This window comes from Equus caballus, chromosome 28 (assembly GCF_041296265.1).
Source record: "Equus caballus isolate H_3958 breed thoroughbred chromosome 28, TB-T2T, whole genome shotgun sequence".
Taxonomy (NCBI): Eukaryota; Metazoa; Chordata; class Mammalia; order Perissodactyla; family Equidae; genus Equus; species Equus caballus.
The window spans coordinates 46,573,112-46,591,895 of NC_091711.1; the positions used below are offsets into that span (position 1 = coordinate 46,573,112).

General features: G+C 43.3%; 1 pseudogene; it reads left to right on the top strand.

Annotated features, from left to right (window-relative positions):
- Positions 1-9,114: 9,114 nt before the first annotated feature.
- LOC138921156 (protein kish-A pseudogene) lies at positions 9,115-12,561 on the top strand (annotated as a pseudogene).
- Positions 12,562-18,784: the final 6,223 nt, after the last annotated feature.

Consider the following 18,784-nt stretch of genomic DNA (forward strand, 5'->3'; position numbering starts at 1 on the left):
ATACCTAATGTCACTGCACTGTACACTTAAAAATGGTTAAAATGATTGACTTTTTGTTATAAATGTTTTGCCATAACAAAAAATGTTAATTAAAAAATACGTAAGTGCAATTGCAGCTACAGGGCTGTTGAATAACACCGTGCCCTTCTGTACCCTTAGACTTGTGCAGTGCACAACCTGTACATGGCAGCCTTGTCCAGACACTATTTCTTGATAAAAAGATAATTGTACTTGTATTCGTGTATTTTTTTCTTAAAGGCAATGTGAAAAACATCCCTCTCCCAGTTGACTTTTGTTTAAGAGAGAAAGAAAGGAAGGAAGAGAGGGAGGGAGAAAAGGAGGGGGGGGTGAGAGAGAGAGAGAGAGACAAAAAGCTCATCAGCACACCAAAAAGAGCAAGAGTCTCATTCAGGGAGATAGTAGATGCGAGAGGAGGCACATGAGGGCATCTGTAAGCAGAGGAGATGGAAAGAAGTGGTGGATACAGCTGGTTATCTTTGGGAGTTGGAGTCAACCAGAACTTTTCTGTTTAAAAATGGGGTCTAAGAGAAAGGCAAGAATCGAAGATGACCTAAGCTCGTGGCGGTGCTGCTCGCAGAGAGGGGGAGGCTCGGTGAGAGGCAGCTGTGGGTGGCCTGGCTGCAGGGCATCAACAGTTGGGTTTCAGCAGAATTCAGTTGGAGATGCTTGTAGACATCCAGATGGAAATAATGAGAAGGTAGTCGGATGTAATAGTTGAGTTTGTGAGAAAGTTTAGGGCAGAAGACAGACATTTCTGAGTCAAAGTTAAGGTTATGGAAATATATAAGGTCACCTGGAGAGTGTAGATGAGAAAGGAGGCGAGAGCAGAGAACAGAGCCCTAGAGAACTCTGCATCTCGAGATCTGGGGGCGGTGGAGAAGAGCAGCCTCTGAGGCAGACGGAGTCCAGACGAGCGCGGTGAGCATCACAGCAGCCTACGCGAGAAAGCACTTTAGGGAGAGAGTGGTCAACCGTGCAACAGATGCAAAGACTTGGTAGCTTTGAGGGTGGAGAACGAGGTTGTTCTCACTTAATTGCATCTGGGTGCTCCATGAAATACGAGGAAGTCATCAGCTGAGTAGTGCTAGAAATGTGAGGACAGAAGAAAAGTTGTGTAACAGTCACCTGGTAGGGTATAAAAGTAAATTTCCTGGGGAAGGGTAGCAGGATTGTCTGGCAGTGTGGAGCCCCCATTTGAGAGTTGTGGTCCATAGGTGAAAAGGAAGTTCCCAACTCATTCTCTGTGGCCAGTACCACCACGATGTCAAACCTAGGCAAAGACATCATAAGAATAGAAAACTAGAGACCAATGCCTCTTATGAATATAAGGCAAAAATCCTCAGCTAAATACTGGCAAATTGAATCCAGCAACATATGAAAAGGATTAGGCACCATGACCAAATGGGATTTATCCCAGGAATCAAATGGGATTCTTACCCCAGGAATACAAGTTTGGTTTAACATCCAAAAATCGATTAATGTAATACACTGTATCGATAGAATAAAGGGCAAAAACCACAGAAAAGGCATTTGACAAAATCCACTCTTTCATAAAAATGTTCAGCAAAGTAGGAATAGAAGGAAACTTCCTCAACTCGATAAAGAGTATCCATAAAAACCCAGTTATAGTTACATCTTACTTAATGTTGAAAGACTGAATGCTTTCCTCCTAGGATCAGGAGAAAGACTAGGATGTCTCCTCTTGCCACTTCCATTTAACTTCTTACTGGAGGTTCTAGCCAGGGAAATTAGGCAAAGGGATAACATGAACCGGGAATAAAAGGCGTCCAGATTAGAAATGAAACGGTAAAAGCGTCTCTATTCACAGATGAAATGACCTTGTATATAGAAAATCCTAAGGAATCCACAAAAACTATTAGAACTAATAAACAGTTTCAGCAAAGTTACAGGATATAAGATCAATGTGCAAAAAATCTATTGTATATCTGTACACTATCAATGACAAATCTGAAAATGAAATGAAGATAATTCCATTTACAACAGCATCAATAAGAACAAAATACTTAGAAATCAATTTTACAAAAGAAGTATTAGACTTTTACACTGAAAACTACCAAACTTTGTTGGGAGAAATTAAAGAAGACCTAAAGAAATGGAAAGACACCCATGTTCATGGATTGAAAAACCTAATATTGTTAGAATGGCAATATTCCCCTACAGATTCGAAGTTATCCCTATCAAAATTCCAGCTGGTGGAGAGGAAGACAGACAGCCAGGTGCTAAAGTCATCAATGAATGCTTGAAGGGAAAAGATTGAATATTGCTGGATGATAGCAACAGGAAGAGCAAGTGATGGGAGCATAGTAGATGATTAGGAAATGATGAATGAATGGAAGGATGAATGACCGAATGAATGAATGAAATCTTTCCTAGCTGTTTTGTGTATCTCTTGCTGCATAACAACCGCCTGAAAGCTTATTGGCTTAAAACAATAACCATTCATTGTTTCTCATGATTTGGGATTGGCGAGCTCAGCTGAACAGTTCTTCCGCTGGTCTCGCTAGGGGACTCATGCAGCTGCAGCCAGATGGCAGCAGGGGCCTGAAACACCCAAGGTGGTTTTACCAACATATCCAGTGCCTTGGCTGGGACAATTGGAATGCCGAGTGGGCTCTGCTCTCTCTCTCTTTCTCTCTTTCTCTCTCCATAAAGCTAGCCTCAGAGCTTCTCCCTCTCAGTGTGGCCTCTCCATCAGAGTATCTAGACTTTTTACATGGCAGCTCAGGGCTCGCAAAAGTGCAAAAACATCTTTAAGGCTTAGACCCAGAATCGGTGCAGCCTCCCTTGGGCCCCACTGTATTGGTTAAAGTGAGTCACAGGCCCAGTGTGGGAGGGGACCGTCCAAGGGCGTGAATTCAGGAGGCATGTCCATTGGAGCCACTGCTGAGCCAAGCTATCGCACCAGCTTCAGTGCCAGGGCCCCCACCACAACCACACCAGTCTCCTCTTTTTGCTACTTCTATCACTAGCTTAAAACATGCAACTATAGCTGAGCAGGTTTCACCCACAAAAATAAATTGCCATGAGCCTTATGGTTAGCAAGACAAAGGCCAGGCCAGGAATCCGGACCCTGAAGTCTTGCTGCAGCTCTGCTGCTACACCACCTTGGCCACACCGTTCTTGGAGCCTCAGTGTCGGCAACTGTAGGCAAGAGAAGAGAGTAACACAGTTTGCCCAGCTCATCACGTAGTGTTGTTATGGGAATTTCAATGAAATGACACACAGGAAAGATCTGTGGGAAACAGAGCACTGCACGGGTAGGCGTTATTTTAAAAGACAGCATATGAATATTTTAGCTCTACGTCTTTCTTTTCGAAAAGCTGGTTTCTTTGGAGCATCCGGCCTTCTAGGAGGACGCTGACTTATACATTGTCATGGTGCTGTAAATATGAGAAGCCACAAGCTCGCGTCAGACGATTTAAGGAGGGTCTTCTGTGCTGATGGCTGTTTCTCCTTCTCAGCTCTCTTCGCCGCCATCAAATCGCCCCGTGAAATACTGAATAATTTTTGGGTTTGGTCTTCATGACTTAATGGGAAGCACGGACAGACTCTGTCTCCCAGGGGAGATGCTTTTGGATGAACCGTGGCCTGCCGGTGGTTACTGAGATAACTACTTGAGGAGCATCCTATTTACACGGCAACCAGAACTGTACTTTGGGCTATGCTCTGAGGCAAACAAACAAACAAACACAAAACCTTACTTGCTCAGGACACAGTGCTAAACAGGGAAAAATCTCAGGCTACAGGGAATAGACTTTTGATGGGTATTAGTGAGAATAGTCATATGAGATGCCTGTGTTTAAATAGATATAGTAAAACCACAAATTCTTGTCATCAACAGTTGTCACTCCATGACCACAGACTTCCTGTCTGCTGGCTGGTTGACACGACTTAGTTTTGGCATAATGAACTCAAGGGTCTCTTTCTGAAAATATCAATCTCCTGGGATTCAAGGTCCCTGCAAACATTCAGTAATTGGAAGACAGGAGCGGAAAGAGAAGTGTCAGGTGACTTGATACACAGTGGCATTCTGAGAATTCCCAAGATCCTCAGTAATTCCGTGAGAATGTTTCCTCCAGTGGTGCAGGGGGCCCACTGCTCTCAAATGAAATAGCAGTCCAGGTGCTGGATGAGCGTGTGCCACAAGCCTCTATCACGCCCAGTTCAGGCCTCTGCCCTCGCCGCTAGGTGGTACACCGGCTTCCTGACTCGTCTTCCTTCGTTACCCTTCTTAGACTGCTTTTCAGGCTTTTCACAGTCTGGTCTTTTCGCTGATACATGGGGCAAAAGTGAAGGTTCCCCTGGAACCTGGAGATAAGAGAAATGAGGTTGCTGAGATTTACTCTAGAACTCTCGGACAGTGATAACATTAATGATTTGCTGGAGTAGTTGGGGAATTTCCATAAACATGAGATCCAAGAGTCTGGAATCCCTCCAAACTCCAGTGAAGACATCTGCGGTAGTGTGCTGGTAAATGCTCAACATTGGGCTCTCTGGGAAAGAAGCCCTGATTTGCTGTGTTTGCCAATTTCCATGGTGTAAATACTTCCACCACGGCCCCTTCAAGCTACCCACTTGACACAGCTGGATGCAGAGTCAGGCAGAGATGTGCACAACAGTCCTCCCGAGCGGGTACGAGCCAGCAACAGCACGTCTCTGAGTCTTAGAGAGACAGGACTGGAATGCGAGAGTGAATGAGTAAGTGGAAACCAAACTAATCATGTTTCACCTTGTCTGAAGGAACTCCACAAACTAAAGGGTGATCATAGAAAAGAGAGAGAAGGGAAGACCAAAGAATCAACTCAGCAATGCTCATCTGGGTGCTGTCCGGGGACGAGGGCTCGAGCCGCCCCTCACAAAGGGGCTGAAGTCCCCTGCATCGGACTGAAAACATGTAACTCTACCCCACGATCTGATTCCACGCTCATCGAGAACTTTCTAGTTAGAACTGAACTTCCCATGGAGAGGAGGTTTATCTGTCCAAGAGGAGAAGGCATGGTCTGCTGAGCAGCATCTTGCTCCCCAGGACAGTTTTATTTCTCGTTCATTATTAATTACCTGATAAACCGAGATTCTAAAGCACGTGCTCGCTCATGAGCTTTCATGGTGTCCTGACGGCTTTGCTAGCAGGGACCTCCCACCTCTGTCTCCCAGCACCTGGCGACTGGCAGAGGCTCTGGGCTCCACACCACGAATCAGCTGTGCCCAACGGGCAAAGCATTGGCGTGTCCCGGCTGACCTGTTGCCCTCCAGTGCCTCCAAACAGGTGTCTGGGTATCTTATTTAGCACTTACGATGGCTCTTGGTGGGAAGGTTGGTCTGTTATGGAAGTGGAACACCTTGAAAATAACCTTTTCCATATTTGATGATGTTTACTCCTATTTTAAGATCTAAGTCAAATGAAACCTCTTCTTTCTAGCCAGGTGGAATGTCTTCCTCAGAAGCTGCCGACATCATCTGCTTTCTTCCATTGTCCCAGGAAGTGAAGGAGCCTGTTGCGATGTGCTGAGACTCCTTCCAGCTGTGGGATCTCTCTCTCAGACTCCGTGGGAGCAGGGAGAGGGGATGAGGAGTCTAGCGATGGGACCTGTCTTCGAAGTCGAGGTCCAAGAATGGGGTGGCCTCTGCTTTCCTGACATTTAACTGCTAGAAATTAGACTGCGGCCCATATCGATGTTGCCACAGCCATGGAACGCAGAGCTTCCTCACAGACACGGGGCACGTTAATTAAGACAGCAAGTGCCACACCTTTAAAAGGCAGCCCTGGGGTGCTTTCAACATGCAGACACTTGGAGGGAGTAGAGAAATGACAACCAGGTATCAGAAGCACAGTGTAGCGGCTTTATTAAAGACCGTCATTTGGGTTAGCGGAAGGTAACAGCCTGACAGCCGTGTGACCACAGGCTCTGTTGATGAGCATGTTATTGTGAGAACTGCTATGCTTGCAAGGAGGTCTAAATGGTCTTAGATTTTCAGAAATAACGTAAAGAGGGGACAGATCATAATTCTGCTTGACATTTTTAAAATTCAAAGCATAGGAACCATTTTTTTAAGTCTTAACACAGTTGACAACTGGGCACCTTGTTCTTGGAATCCTTGGTACTGACAAGAGCAATGAGCAGCTTTAAAGGATCCACAAATGAGAAGTGCTCATTCCCTGCCCTGATCATTCCTGTCCACTTTGATCTCGTTCTTTCCTATTTTGCACTTTCTCGTTTTGAAGCTCTTCAACTGTCCTTTGTAGGTTCGTAAGAATGATTTGCAAAGCCTGGGAAATATTTACCTCATCTCCAACCCTAATTCCCTAAATAATTCTGTGGGCTGTTGTTCATGGGCTCCCCCATCATCTTCAGGATGTTCAACACACTGCACAAGGAAGGAAGGCATGGAGGAAACGCTCCCTCGCTCTCTTGAAATGAGCACCCGTGCTTTGGGTGGGAGGAATAAACTAAACACTGATGGCACTTTCCAGAAGGACGATGCAGCAGAAGGCCCAAAGCCACTGGGTTGCCCTCCACTCTAGGAGCATTTCTTTATTACTTAAAGAAACAAGGGAAGGTGACTGTTCCTGGAATTAACCAGGAGTGACAAGTAGCTGTTCTCTCCGGGTAACGAAGCATGGCATCTGCTCCATCACCTTCTTGTACACTGGACTTCAGCAAAAGCACCTTCCCTGCCTGGCCAGTGAGGCTGACGTGCTTACCAGCCCATCCTGGCTGAGAGGCAGCAGGCAAAAGTCAATTTCTCAGAGGCCGAGAAGCATGGTTCTATCTACCTTTGTTTGGGTGCTGGGTGTTGACTGACTATTAAATATATGAATTATGAGAGAGGTATTGTTTTGACCAATAAGATAATGTCAGAGGCTTCCCCAAATTATCTTGTGCTGGTTAAAGCCACACCCAGTTGTGCAATTCCACGAGTACCCCACTTTAAGCCAGGCTTCTTATGATATGTGAAACTTGTATTCAACCAAAACTTGTCCTTTAATGTACAAAGAGTCAATAAAAGAGGCCTTTAAACAGCCCGCTCAGCTCCACAATCCATCTGAAGCACAGTCAAGGAGTGAAAACCCAGCTCATCGTACAGACCTATGGAAACAAATGAGTGGCCGTGATTAAGAGCAGGTGCTTCCCACACAGAGCATCCCTCAGGAGGTCCCCACTCCTGGAGTCTTTACATTCTGAGTTGGCAAAGGGGAGGACAGAATGTCTTTTCTTTTTTTTTTCCCCTCCTCTTCCTTGAGGTGTAAATTGCATGAAAGGTAATAGTTGTTTGTCGGAGTGAGGAGTGTGGTTATAAAAGAAGGCTCAGTTATGAGAAAAGAGTGTGTCCCCTTGAAGCCAAGACTTCAGGACTGCAGGAGCCCTAGGAGCTGTTTCTGGCCCAGCAAGAAGGTGGTCAAGCTGTCCTGACACTCTCCCACCAAAAATGCCTAAAGTTCTAGGTTAACATTACAAGTTCCCTCTTGAGTGCATGACTGGGCTCATGAGAAAGTAGAGGAAATTGTCACATGCCGAACACAAAGTGGGAGCAGGAGGGATGGGAGGAAAATCAGCCCTGAGGCTGAGGCCAGCTGTCACCCCACATCCTCTGTCATCTGTGGGAAACACGAGCTTCCGTTTTAGAAGACAAGTCTTGGGTGCACATCATGTGGGCATTTCCACCAGAAACCCCTGAAGGATGGACTAGAAAACACCTGCCCTGCAAAAGAGTCAGTGAAGAAATGATTCTGTCTAAGCACCAACTCTGGGTGGAGGGGGATGGACTACCCCAGAAATTCTTAGCCACGAGCCAGTCCTCACACAGGTTTGTGGCTCCCATTTCCAGCATGGCCAGGAAAATCTCAGCTGAGAATTTGATCCAAAGCAGTCCTGGGTGGGTGGTGTCCCCGGGAGCCTGACAGAAGCAAACTAAAATCTTCACCCTCAAGCAGGTCCTCAAAGAACTCCCATTGACAAAGTTCCAACCAGAAGACACATACACAAGAAGATGTAAGTCTCCATGAGTGACAGTGAGCAGATACAACACATAGCAGACTAGCAAAGGCTCCAGATTTTGAAAATTATCAGATACAGAAATAAGTGTATCCAACATATTTAAATTAAAAAGAGAAAATTGAAAATATGAGTAAAAAACAAGAAACTATAAAGAAAAAGACCAAGCATATTTGAAAAAGAATCAATCAAAACCTCTAGAAAGTGGGCCAGCCCAGGAGGCTTAGTGGTTAAGTTCAGTGCACTCCACTTCAGCAGCCCGGGTTCAGTTCCCAGGCACAGACCTACACCACTTGTCAGCCATGTTGTGGTGGTTACCCACATACAAAATAGAGGAAGATAGGCACAGGTGTTAAGGTGAATCTTCATCAGCAAAAAGAGGAAGATTGGACACAGATGTTAGCTTAGAGCAAATCTTCATCAGCAAAAACAAAAAAACACCCCCCCACACACAACTTCCAGAAATAAAACTTCAAATTAAAAACTCTATCACTATGTTAAACAGCTGTTTAAACAAAGGTGAAAAAGCATTAGTGAACTGGAAGACAGACAAAGAAATTACTCAGAATATAGTATAGATAGAAATAAAGCTGAAAAACATAAGAAGTTGAGAAACAAGGAAGGGATTCCAGAAGAGAGGAATAAGGAAGAGATAATGGTTGAGAATTTTCCCAATTTAATTAAAGAAACAAATTCTTAGATTCAGGATTCCCAGTGAGTTATAATCTGGATTTTTTTTTTAATTCATGCCTTGAGATAACATTGTGAAACTGCAGAATATAAAGACAAAAAGGTCTTGAAAGCAGCCAGTGTGAAAACAAAGACTACTTATAAAGGAACAATAATTAGATTGACAGCTGACTTCTGAACAGCAATAATCAAAGCCAGAAGCCAGTGGAATGCTATCTTCTGAGAAAATAAGTAACAGGATTGTGTACACTATAAAACTACCTTTCAAGAACAGAGACAAAGTTAAGTCAAAGGAAATTGAGAAAGTTTACCAGAAATACATCCTGTGTAAAAGAACAAACAAAAGATAACTTCAAGAAGGACAGTTATCCCAGAAGGAAAGTCTGAGATGCAAGAAGAAAAGGTGAGCAAAGAAAATGGCAAACATTAGAGAAATCTTAACAAACTAATTACTGCATAAAACAGTAACAGAAATTTGTTAGGGTTTTAGAGATCCCTATAAAAAGCATTCCTTTTCCACACATGAATTGTGAAATGGATTGTGAAACAAGCAAATATAAGAAGGTAGAAAGAAGGACAAACTATCGCCTTTGTTACTGCCAAAACTAATATTGGAAAATGTAGCTAAAATCTACAGGCAATTACATTGCATAATACTGAACCCCAGAATTAGGCCAACTTACCGAGCCAGTCATAGGCAGTTCTAGAGCTCTACAGCTGCACCCCACCTTCCTTACTGCCAAGAAAAGACAAGGCTACACATGTCTGTTTTCTCCTTCTAAACTCCCCATTAGTTTAAGTTAGGCAGAGAAATTCTAGACGTTTTATGCTAGTGACTCTCATTACACACAGAAAGAAATAGAAGGAGAAATGAGTAAGTAACACACCCTACAATAAAGACAAATGTCAGAGAGAGAGAGGTAAAGCTAAAATGCTCAACAGCAGCAGCATATAAGTCAGAAAGGAGGTGCCTGGACTTAAAATGTCATAAAGTCCTTATATGATTTGGAAGGAAACTAAAGATATTAAATTTAGACTTTGTGAAGTTTAAGTGTGCTTGGAAAAGTTTCAAGGTTAATTATTAAAAGAATAAAAACAAAGTTTATCACTTTAAAGCAACAGAAGGAAAAGAGTGGAATGAAAAAATAAATAATTCCCACAGAATTCAAGAGAAATAAATTTAAATGTAAAAAGTAGGACAAATTGAAAAGATGAAATATCGTGCCATAAGTAACCCTAAATATACCAATTATAAAAATAAATATAAGTGGAATAAACATTCCAGTTAAAAGGCAAGGATTGTCAGATTGGATATAAAAAGAGAAAACTAACAATTTGCTGTTTCCAGGAAACACTCCCAAAACATTAGATTACAGAAATGCTGAAAGTAAAGCATGGAAAAATATATACCAGGCAAAATACCTACCAAAAGAAATTTGGTATGTTAATGTCAGAAAAATAGACCTTTCATTTAAAAAGTTACTACAGGGCCGACCCAGTGGCACAGCGGTTATGTTCACACTTTCCACTTCTCAGGTGGCCCGGGGTTCACCGGTTCAGATCCTGGGTGCGGACATGGCACCACTTGGCAAATGCCATGCTGTGGTAGGCGTCCCACGTATAAAGTGGAGGAAGATGGGCGTGGCTGTTACCTCAGGGCCAGTCTTCCTCAGCAAAAAGAGGAGGATTGGCAGTAGTTAGCTCAGGGCTGATTTTCCTCAAAAAAAAAAATTAAATTAAAATAAAAAGTTACTACAAAATCCACAATAAGATGTCACTTCACACCCATTAGAATGGCGACTATACAAAAAAAACAGAAAATACAAAGTGTTGGTGAGGATGTGGACAAATTGGAACCCCTGGTGCATTGTGGGTGAGTATGTAAATGATGCACCATTGTAGAAAACAGTGTGGCAGTTCCTCAAAAAATTAAACATAGAATTACCATAGGATCCAGCAATTCCACTTCTGGGTGTGTAGACAAAGAAATTGAAAGCTGGGACTTGAACAGATACTTGTACACCAACGTTCATAGCAGCGTGATTGACAATAGTCAAAAGATGGAAACAATCCATGTGTCCATCAGCAAATAAATGGATAAATGAAATGTGGTATACACATACAAAGGAATATTAGTCAGCCTTAAAAAGGAAGGAAACTTTCTCACATGCTACAATATGGATGAACCTTGAAGGCATTATGCTAACTGAAATAAACCAGACACAAAAGGACAAATATTGCACGATCCCACTATATGAGGCACCTAGAGCAGTCAGATTCATAGAGACAGAAAGTAGAACGGTGGTTTCCAGGGGCTGGGGGGAGGGGAAGTGAGGAGTTAGTGTTCAATGGGTGTACCCATTACAGTTACAGTGTGGGAAGACGAAAAAGTTCTGGAGACGGATGGTGGTGACGGTCGCACAGCAATGTGAGAGCACTTACATCCTAAACTGTACACTCAAAGTGATAAAAATGGCAACCTTCATGTTACGTATGTTTTACCACAATAAAAATAAAAGAGAAAATTGCTGCAGATAAAGATAGTCTCAGTCACTAATTTGGGCCGTTAAATAACCAGGAAGATAAAACAATTCCAAATTTGTGTGCATCTAGTAACGGTTTCTAAATATATAAAGCAAAAACTAAAAGAACTACAAGGAAAAATTCACAAATTGACCATTACATTTGGGAGAATCTAACATAGCTCTTTTCGTGATTGAGCAAGCAATGGAAAAATCCAGATTAAAATCCAGAAAAAATTAAAATTCAGAAAAAGAGATTATATAGTTGAAAAACAAAATTAACAAATTTCAGCTAAAGGGCGTATACAGAACCTTACACTCCAGAATATGCTTTTACATACAGAAGCATGAAACAGCTTCTGCTGTTGGTAAATATATTTAAAATAAGGCAATAACAATCCATATTAATGTAAATAGATAATTCTCTTTTTCATAAGAATAAAAACCCTCAACACGATCTATGTTACTCTCCACTCCTTCATATTTAAACATTCCATGTAATGTTCTATTTGTCCAAAATTATACTAAGATTTTTTTTTCAACTATACTAAGGTGTTTATAAAATGTTACAATAACTTAGAGAAATGGTTGACTCTAGGACTGGGGCAGGGAAAATACAAGATAAGCCTGGAGCATCTTGTAGTGCCAGAAAGAAATGAAGTGCAAAAGAAAAGGACGGGGCACGCCAAGGAGATGAACAGCCCAGCTGAAAGGGCTCCCAGTGGCCCAAACTGGGATAATTTGAGCAAAATAAATAGCATCATATTGGATTATAACACAAAGTATAAAATAAATACACATGTGTGTGCATTGACATAAATAAATGATTGAATAATAAAGGGAGAAGAGAGAAATCTTCCTTTCAAAAGAATTCCAGGGCTTTGGTGGTATAGCTGGGGCTTCGCAGGCCTCACTAAGTCTGCCATTTTCAATTTTCAGAGTCTGTTGACTGTAATCTCGCTGCTATATGTACCTGTGCTTATATCCGATCCTTGGCACCCAGCCTCCTGGACAGAAAGAAAACTGGATTGTTGGGTATATTTTGCAAGTGCGCCAGAATCAGTGAACAGAAGAGTCCTTATGTTGTAACACGCTGTACAGTGATAGCCTTCAGCATCCTCTCCATACAGTAGCTTGGGAAAATGCCAGAATTTAATTATCATCGGATTTCAATAGGAAAAAAGGACTTATCTGCAGAAAATAACGGAAAGAATGGTAACCCTTTTATCTCTGAACATTGAGTGAGACAAATCTCCAGCTGTTGTTCTCTATTTTTGATATTGGACCAACGTTCTATATAAATAATTAAGATGTAACTTACTACTCAAAGAGTTTAATATGTCTGTAACAATCCCCCTCAGGACTGTCGCTACAATATTACACTCTGCAAATGTCATTCTGTTGTGTCAGATACCAGTTTTTGGTGAGGTATCTCTAAGGTATATAGCAGAAAACAAAATTGGGAAGTTTCTCAAGTTCCTTTCACTGTGATTTGGAAATGATATATCTTTATAGAATGAGACCTTTTTATGGACTAGCTTTTTTATTGGAAAAAAAAGTTTCAATGTGTGTTGGTAAGGATTGCATTCATGTTTAATAATGCTTGCTTTTCCTCTGGCCACACCACTTTAAACATTAACCAGAGTACCTCTACTCTTAGCAAACTGGAGTTTATTAGAGGTGTTGAAACTATTTAAAACAAGCCTGTGCAGTTCTTAAGGAGGAAGATAAGTGAGATGAGACTTCAGAGTAGTATGGCTGAACTGTTCATATTTAACATAAAAGAGTTTAGAATAGCTGGCTGCTGTCGTAGCCTCTTCCACCTCTCTGGTTAGCTGTGGATAAATGTCCTGAACATAAATAAATGTGACCAGCTAACTGCCGTTCTCTAAACAAGACTACATTCTTAGGATGAAAAGAGCAAAAGAGAACAATTACAGAATGATGATTTTATATGTGTTTTTCGCTTCTTCTTGTGTCGTGTCTCCACTTATTTTAATTGCCCAAAAATGCAAACTGTATTTTTTTGTGGTTTTTTTAATACAGCACTTTAAATCTAAAAAAGAAAAAAAAAAAAAAGAATTCCAAATCGTAATGTGGATACTCTCCCCACAAGGAGGTGGAGCTTAATTTCCCTCCCCCCACCCCCTGGCGGATGGACCGAATTTAATGGCTCTCTCTCGAAGAGCAGAGTGTTGGAAGGGGAAAATAGCAAGCTCACAGTGAAACGCCTCGCAGACACCACCTTAACCGAGTGGTCAAAGTTAATGTCACTCGAATTAAGTCACGTCCCCTGACACGATGCGATGATGATGGCACTTCAGCATGGTGGCATTTGTCCTCCAAACCCCAAACTCCAGTCAAAACATGAGGAAAACGTCGGAGAAATCCAACTGAGGGACATTCTACAAAATACATGGCCAGCACTCCTTAATGCTACCAAAATCATGACAAACAAGAAAAAACTGAGAAACCATCACAGTCTAGAGGAGAGCAAGAGACATGACAACTCAATGCAACATGGAAGCCTGGAACGGACCCTGGGCCAGAAGCAGGACGCTGGCGGGAAAACGGGTGAAATGTGAACAAAGTCCAGAGTGTAGTTAATAGCACGTACCAACGTTGAGCTCTTGGTTTTGACAAACGTACTGCGGTTATGGAAGATCAGGGGAACCTGGGTGAAGGGCATAAACGAACTCCCTCTATTAACTTTATAATTTTTCTATAAATCTAAAATTATTGCAAAATTTAAAGTTTATTTTTTAAAATGCTACAATCATCACCAACATCATAGTATCAACTAGCAATTTGGTGTATGTCTTAAATATACGCACTGTATATAAGAAAAATTTCCAAAACCCCACTTGCCTAATTCCATGTAAATTAATACAAGGGAAGAAGTTGTTGGGGAAAGTGATGAGAGAACCCTGAGTTTCACAAAATGTTTTTATCTAATAAAATAAAAGTCAATTCTGAATAATTATCCAGGGAAAGCTTTCTGAATTAGTAACAAAGCTGTATTTTTATATACAAGAAAGGAAAACTTACAAAACATCACCATATGCCCCAACCTGCTCTTCCCCGCCCTCCCTGTCCAGTCCACTGATGTATAGAAATGGACACGACTTGCCCTTTCAGAACTCTCACGCCTTTGCTTTTGCAATTTGCTCCGTCTGGAATGCCATTCTGCTGCCGCTTGTCCACCTAGTAAGCACTTATGCATCCTTCAAGGTCCAACATATATTCATTCACTGATTTATTCCCGACCTAGGAGGCTTTCCCAATAATCCAGGCAGAGATGACGGTGCCTTAGGCCAAGGCGATAGCTGAGGTGGAAAGGAGTGGCCTGTGTTAGTCAGGGCTCTTCAGAGAAACAACCAAGAGGATGTGTCAGCAGTTCTCTGGTCACCTAGCAGCCAGGATTCACAAGTCCAGGAATCAAGGGGGGGTGGGGAATGGAGGTCGTATCACCTACTATTACCCCTAGTGCCCCACTAGCAAAAATGTTTGCTCCCTATATCTTGACTGGAAGTTAAGGCTGCCGCACAGTCATTGGGCTCCTCACGCCGCGGAACCACAGGCAAAAAAGGGCGTTACAGTGCTGGCTGGTGTGACTGACCTGATGGAGGTAAGGAAGAGTATGTCTGGAGTACAGGAGATCACTTGGAGTGTCTCTTAGTATTATCATATCCTGTGATTAAGGTCAATGGAAAATGACAACAACCCAATTTAGACAGGACTAGTAACGGCCCAGAGTCTTCAGGTATGAAGGCTTGGTGACCCCACCAGGTAAAGAACCACGACAAGCGAAGGTGCTTGCTGAGGGCAAAGGAAATACGGGATGGGCAGTGGAAGAAAGCAGTTATAAATACCAACTACGACCACCTGAACAGTTCCAGAAACGAGCACTGTTCATTGTCATGAGTATTTCTTCCTTTCTCCAAAAAGAGTATTTCTTCTTTCTCCAGAGACAGATTTATTTTAAGGAAATGGCTCACACGATTAAGGAGACTGGCAAATCCAAAATCTGCAGGGTACGCCAGCAGACCAGAGATCCAGGAAAAAGCCGATGTTGCAACTCAAGCCTGCGGGGAGTCTGCAGGCAGAATTCCCTCTTCCTTGGAGGAAGTCAGCCTTTTCTCTTAAGGCCTTCAACTGATTGAATCAGGCCCACCCACATTATGAAGGGTAATCTTCTCAACTCAAAGTCTACTGATTTAACTGTTTACCTCATCTAAAGAAATACCTTCACAGCAACATCCAGACAAGTGTTTGACCAAATATCTGAGTACCGCTAGCCAAGCTGAAACATGAAATTAACCATCACATGGCCAGATTGTGGACACGCATAATTTGGAGAGAGTGCCAATGGGATGCATCAGCTGATTGTACGTGGGGCCTGAGAGTTGAGGTTTGGTCCCAAGCACTTGGAGTTATGGAGATACCACTAACTGAGCTGGGGAGGCTGCAGGGGCAGCAGACAGGGAGGTCGCGTCAAAGGTGGAGATGAGGGGTTCGGACTTTGAAATGTGAGATGTCTGATAGACATCAAATAGAGATGCTGGGCAGGCAACTGGGTATATGGATCTGGAGTTTAGGGGACAGGTTCATGCTGGAGATCACAATCTCATATCATCTTCTTTGTGAGCCTTTTGTAAGATTTCCCACACAGATTCCTAAATTAAAATAAATCCTTTGGGCCACAGTTTGAGATGCAGAAACTAACTATCATTAAAAGCCAAGAAGGATTAAATCATAGGAAGACCAGCTTGGCAGAGGAGGCAGAGGGTTAACAGGCTGGAGGACAAAGGTTGAGCAAGAGCGTGCCAGCGGAAGAGACGCCAGAAGGAAAGTTGATGAATTGCCTTCGTGGAAAAGATGAGAGTGATGCTAAACCAGGATTGCCCTGGAAAACTGGGGATGGCCGGGCACATGGATTTTGGCCTGTCGTTTTTCTGAGACGTGCTTTATGAACAAGAGCCTGCACCTGATGCTGTCATGAAAAGAGCAGCCTCCAAAGTGATTTTTCTGGGTTTTCATTCCAATCCACAGTTGCTTTTAACTTAAGACAAGTAATTTAATTCCTCTGCACCTCCGTTCCTTCGTCTATTAAAATAGAATCACACTGCTGCCCGGTTCCTGGGGTTGTTGTGAGAACTACATGCTATGATTGCCTGGCCCAGAGTCCACACTCCGTAAATGCTGGCTCTGATCATGGTTAACTGTCTCCCCCACTTCTGCCCAATTCTGTAAGAGCCTTACAGTCTTTCTCACCTGTGTCACCAGTTCATAGTACACTGTCTGGCGTGAGTCAGCAATCAGCAGTGTTTGTTGAGTCGAACTGAACAGAACAGTAGCAGCTCCCGTGGCATTAGGAAGAGAATGTTTCCACTCAAACCCTCCTGCACCTGCGAGCATCCTTCCCTCCCCCCTCCTTCCCTCCTGGCTTAAGCCCCTTCTGTGCCCTGAGTGCCAGCCCCTCCCACCTCTCAAGAACTGCGTTCCACCACCTCTCTCTCTTCTTTATCTTCAGCCTCTGCTTGGCTCCTTCCCCTCTGCATTTTAACAGGCTCAGGGCTCTCTCACTTTTAAAAACAAAAACATGGTGCAGCCGCTATGGAAAACAGTATGGAGATTTCTCAAAAAATTAAAAGTAGAAATACCATATGACCCAGCTGTTCCATTTCCGGGTATTTATACAAAGAACAAGAAAACACTAATTTGAAAAGATATATGTACCCCCATGTTCACTGCAGCATTATTTGCAATAGTCGAGATTTGTAAAACACCTAAGTGCCCATCAATGGATGAAATGGATAAAGAAGATGTGGTATATATATATGTATATATTACGTTTTGCTCTCGGCCATATATACATATTCGATAGAATACTACTCAGCCATAAAAAAGATGAAATCTTGCTATTTGCTACAACACGGATGGACCTTGAGGGTATTATGCTAAGCAAAATAACTCAGATGGAGAAAGCCAAATACCACATGATTTTACTCATATGTGGAAGACAAAAACAACGACAACAACAAACAAACACGTAGACCCCGAGAATAGGTTAGTGGCGACCAGAGGGGAAGCGGGAAGAGGGGAGGGCAGAAGGGTAAAGGGCACATGTGTATGATGACACCTGGCAATTAGACTTTGGGTAGTGAACAAAAAATTAAAAAATAAAAACAAAAACCAGCCCTACACCCCACTGCGCACCCCACCCTCAGCTATTTCCCAGCCTCTAAACTCCTGTTCTCAGCCAAACCCCCGGAAAGGAATCTACACTTGCTGTCTGCAGTCTCTCTGCTCCTCATTTCTCAATCCATTGCCAAGGGCTCCCACTCAACCCTCCCTTCTCCAAAATGGCTTCCTCTAGGGTCACCAATGACCAATTATTTTGCTAGATCCGACAGACATCGTATAATCTTCATCTTACTTATCCTTTCGGCACATCAAGACCCCTAGCCATTCCCTTTCTCGGAATACGAGACGCCTTCTCCTTGTGGTCTTCCTACATCCTGAGCTGACTGTCCCCAGTGTTCCTGGCTGGCTTCCTGTCCTCCAGTGAGTTTTCAATACCACTGGAATTGCTCAGGGATGTTCCTTCCAACTCTGACGTCCTCCTAGGCAATGCGTCCACTCTCACGGCTGCTCCTCGGACAACTGCGACCCCCGGCTCGAGCCTCCCCTACAGGCCCATGGGGATGTGTCAGAGGCACCTCAGACCAGTATGCTCCAAACTGAACTCACTGTCACTGTCTCTGTCCCCACCCCCCAGAGCCAGCCCCACTCCAATGTCCCCTCTCTCATAAGCGGAATACTGGGAGCATCCTTGACTTTCCTGTCCTGCGACCCCTGCAAACCAATCAGTCTTCAGATTTCATCAGTTCTACCTCCTCCAATCAGAGTAAGTGTCTATCAGATGCACCCACTTCCTGGCATCGTCATTGCTGGGAGAATGAAGCCCTGTCCACACGACTCCCCCACCCCCCGACGCCCATCTCCCCCCCAGCCCCCACCCCTGAGAGGACGCCTGGAAGCTGCACACGGGGTCTCTCTGGGATGCTGCCCTCTGCGCTACCTTCACTGATTTTAATCTGTAGCCTTTCACAGTGACAAACTGTGACCATGAGAACTCAGCTTTTCTGAGTTCTGTGAATTTTGAAACTGAGAGTAATCTTAGGGACTTCCAGCACATCAACAAATAATCAAATTCTAAGAATCATAATTGTAGTCTTGGATGTGAAAGAAATGAGAGAAATGTTTTCAGTGTCTTGGAGAACTAGACGGGTACCGGAGAACCCGTGCTGGCCGAAGGCTGTCTCCCGGCTGGGGTGGGGCCTGGAAAGAGCCGTTAGTGATTGCCGTTAGTGATTAGAAACCATCGAAAGTGACATTTCACATGTTGGAGAGAACTTTAGAGCTGAAAGGCACCTTGGAGAGAGCATCTAGTTCAAGGTCCCTCACTTGGCAGAGAAGGCGATGGAAGGAAGCCCAGGCACATAAAATGAGCTGACCCCAGGTCACGAGGCT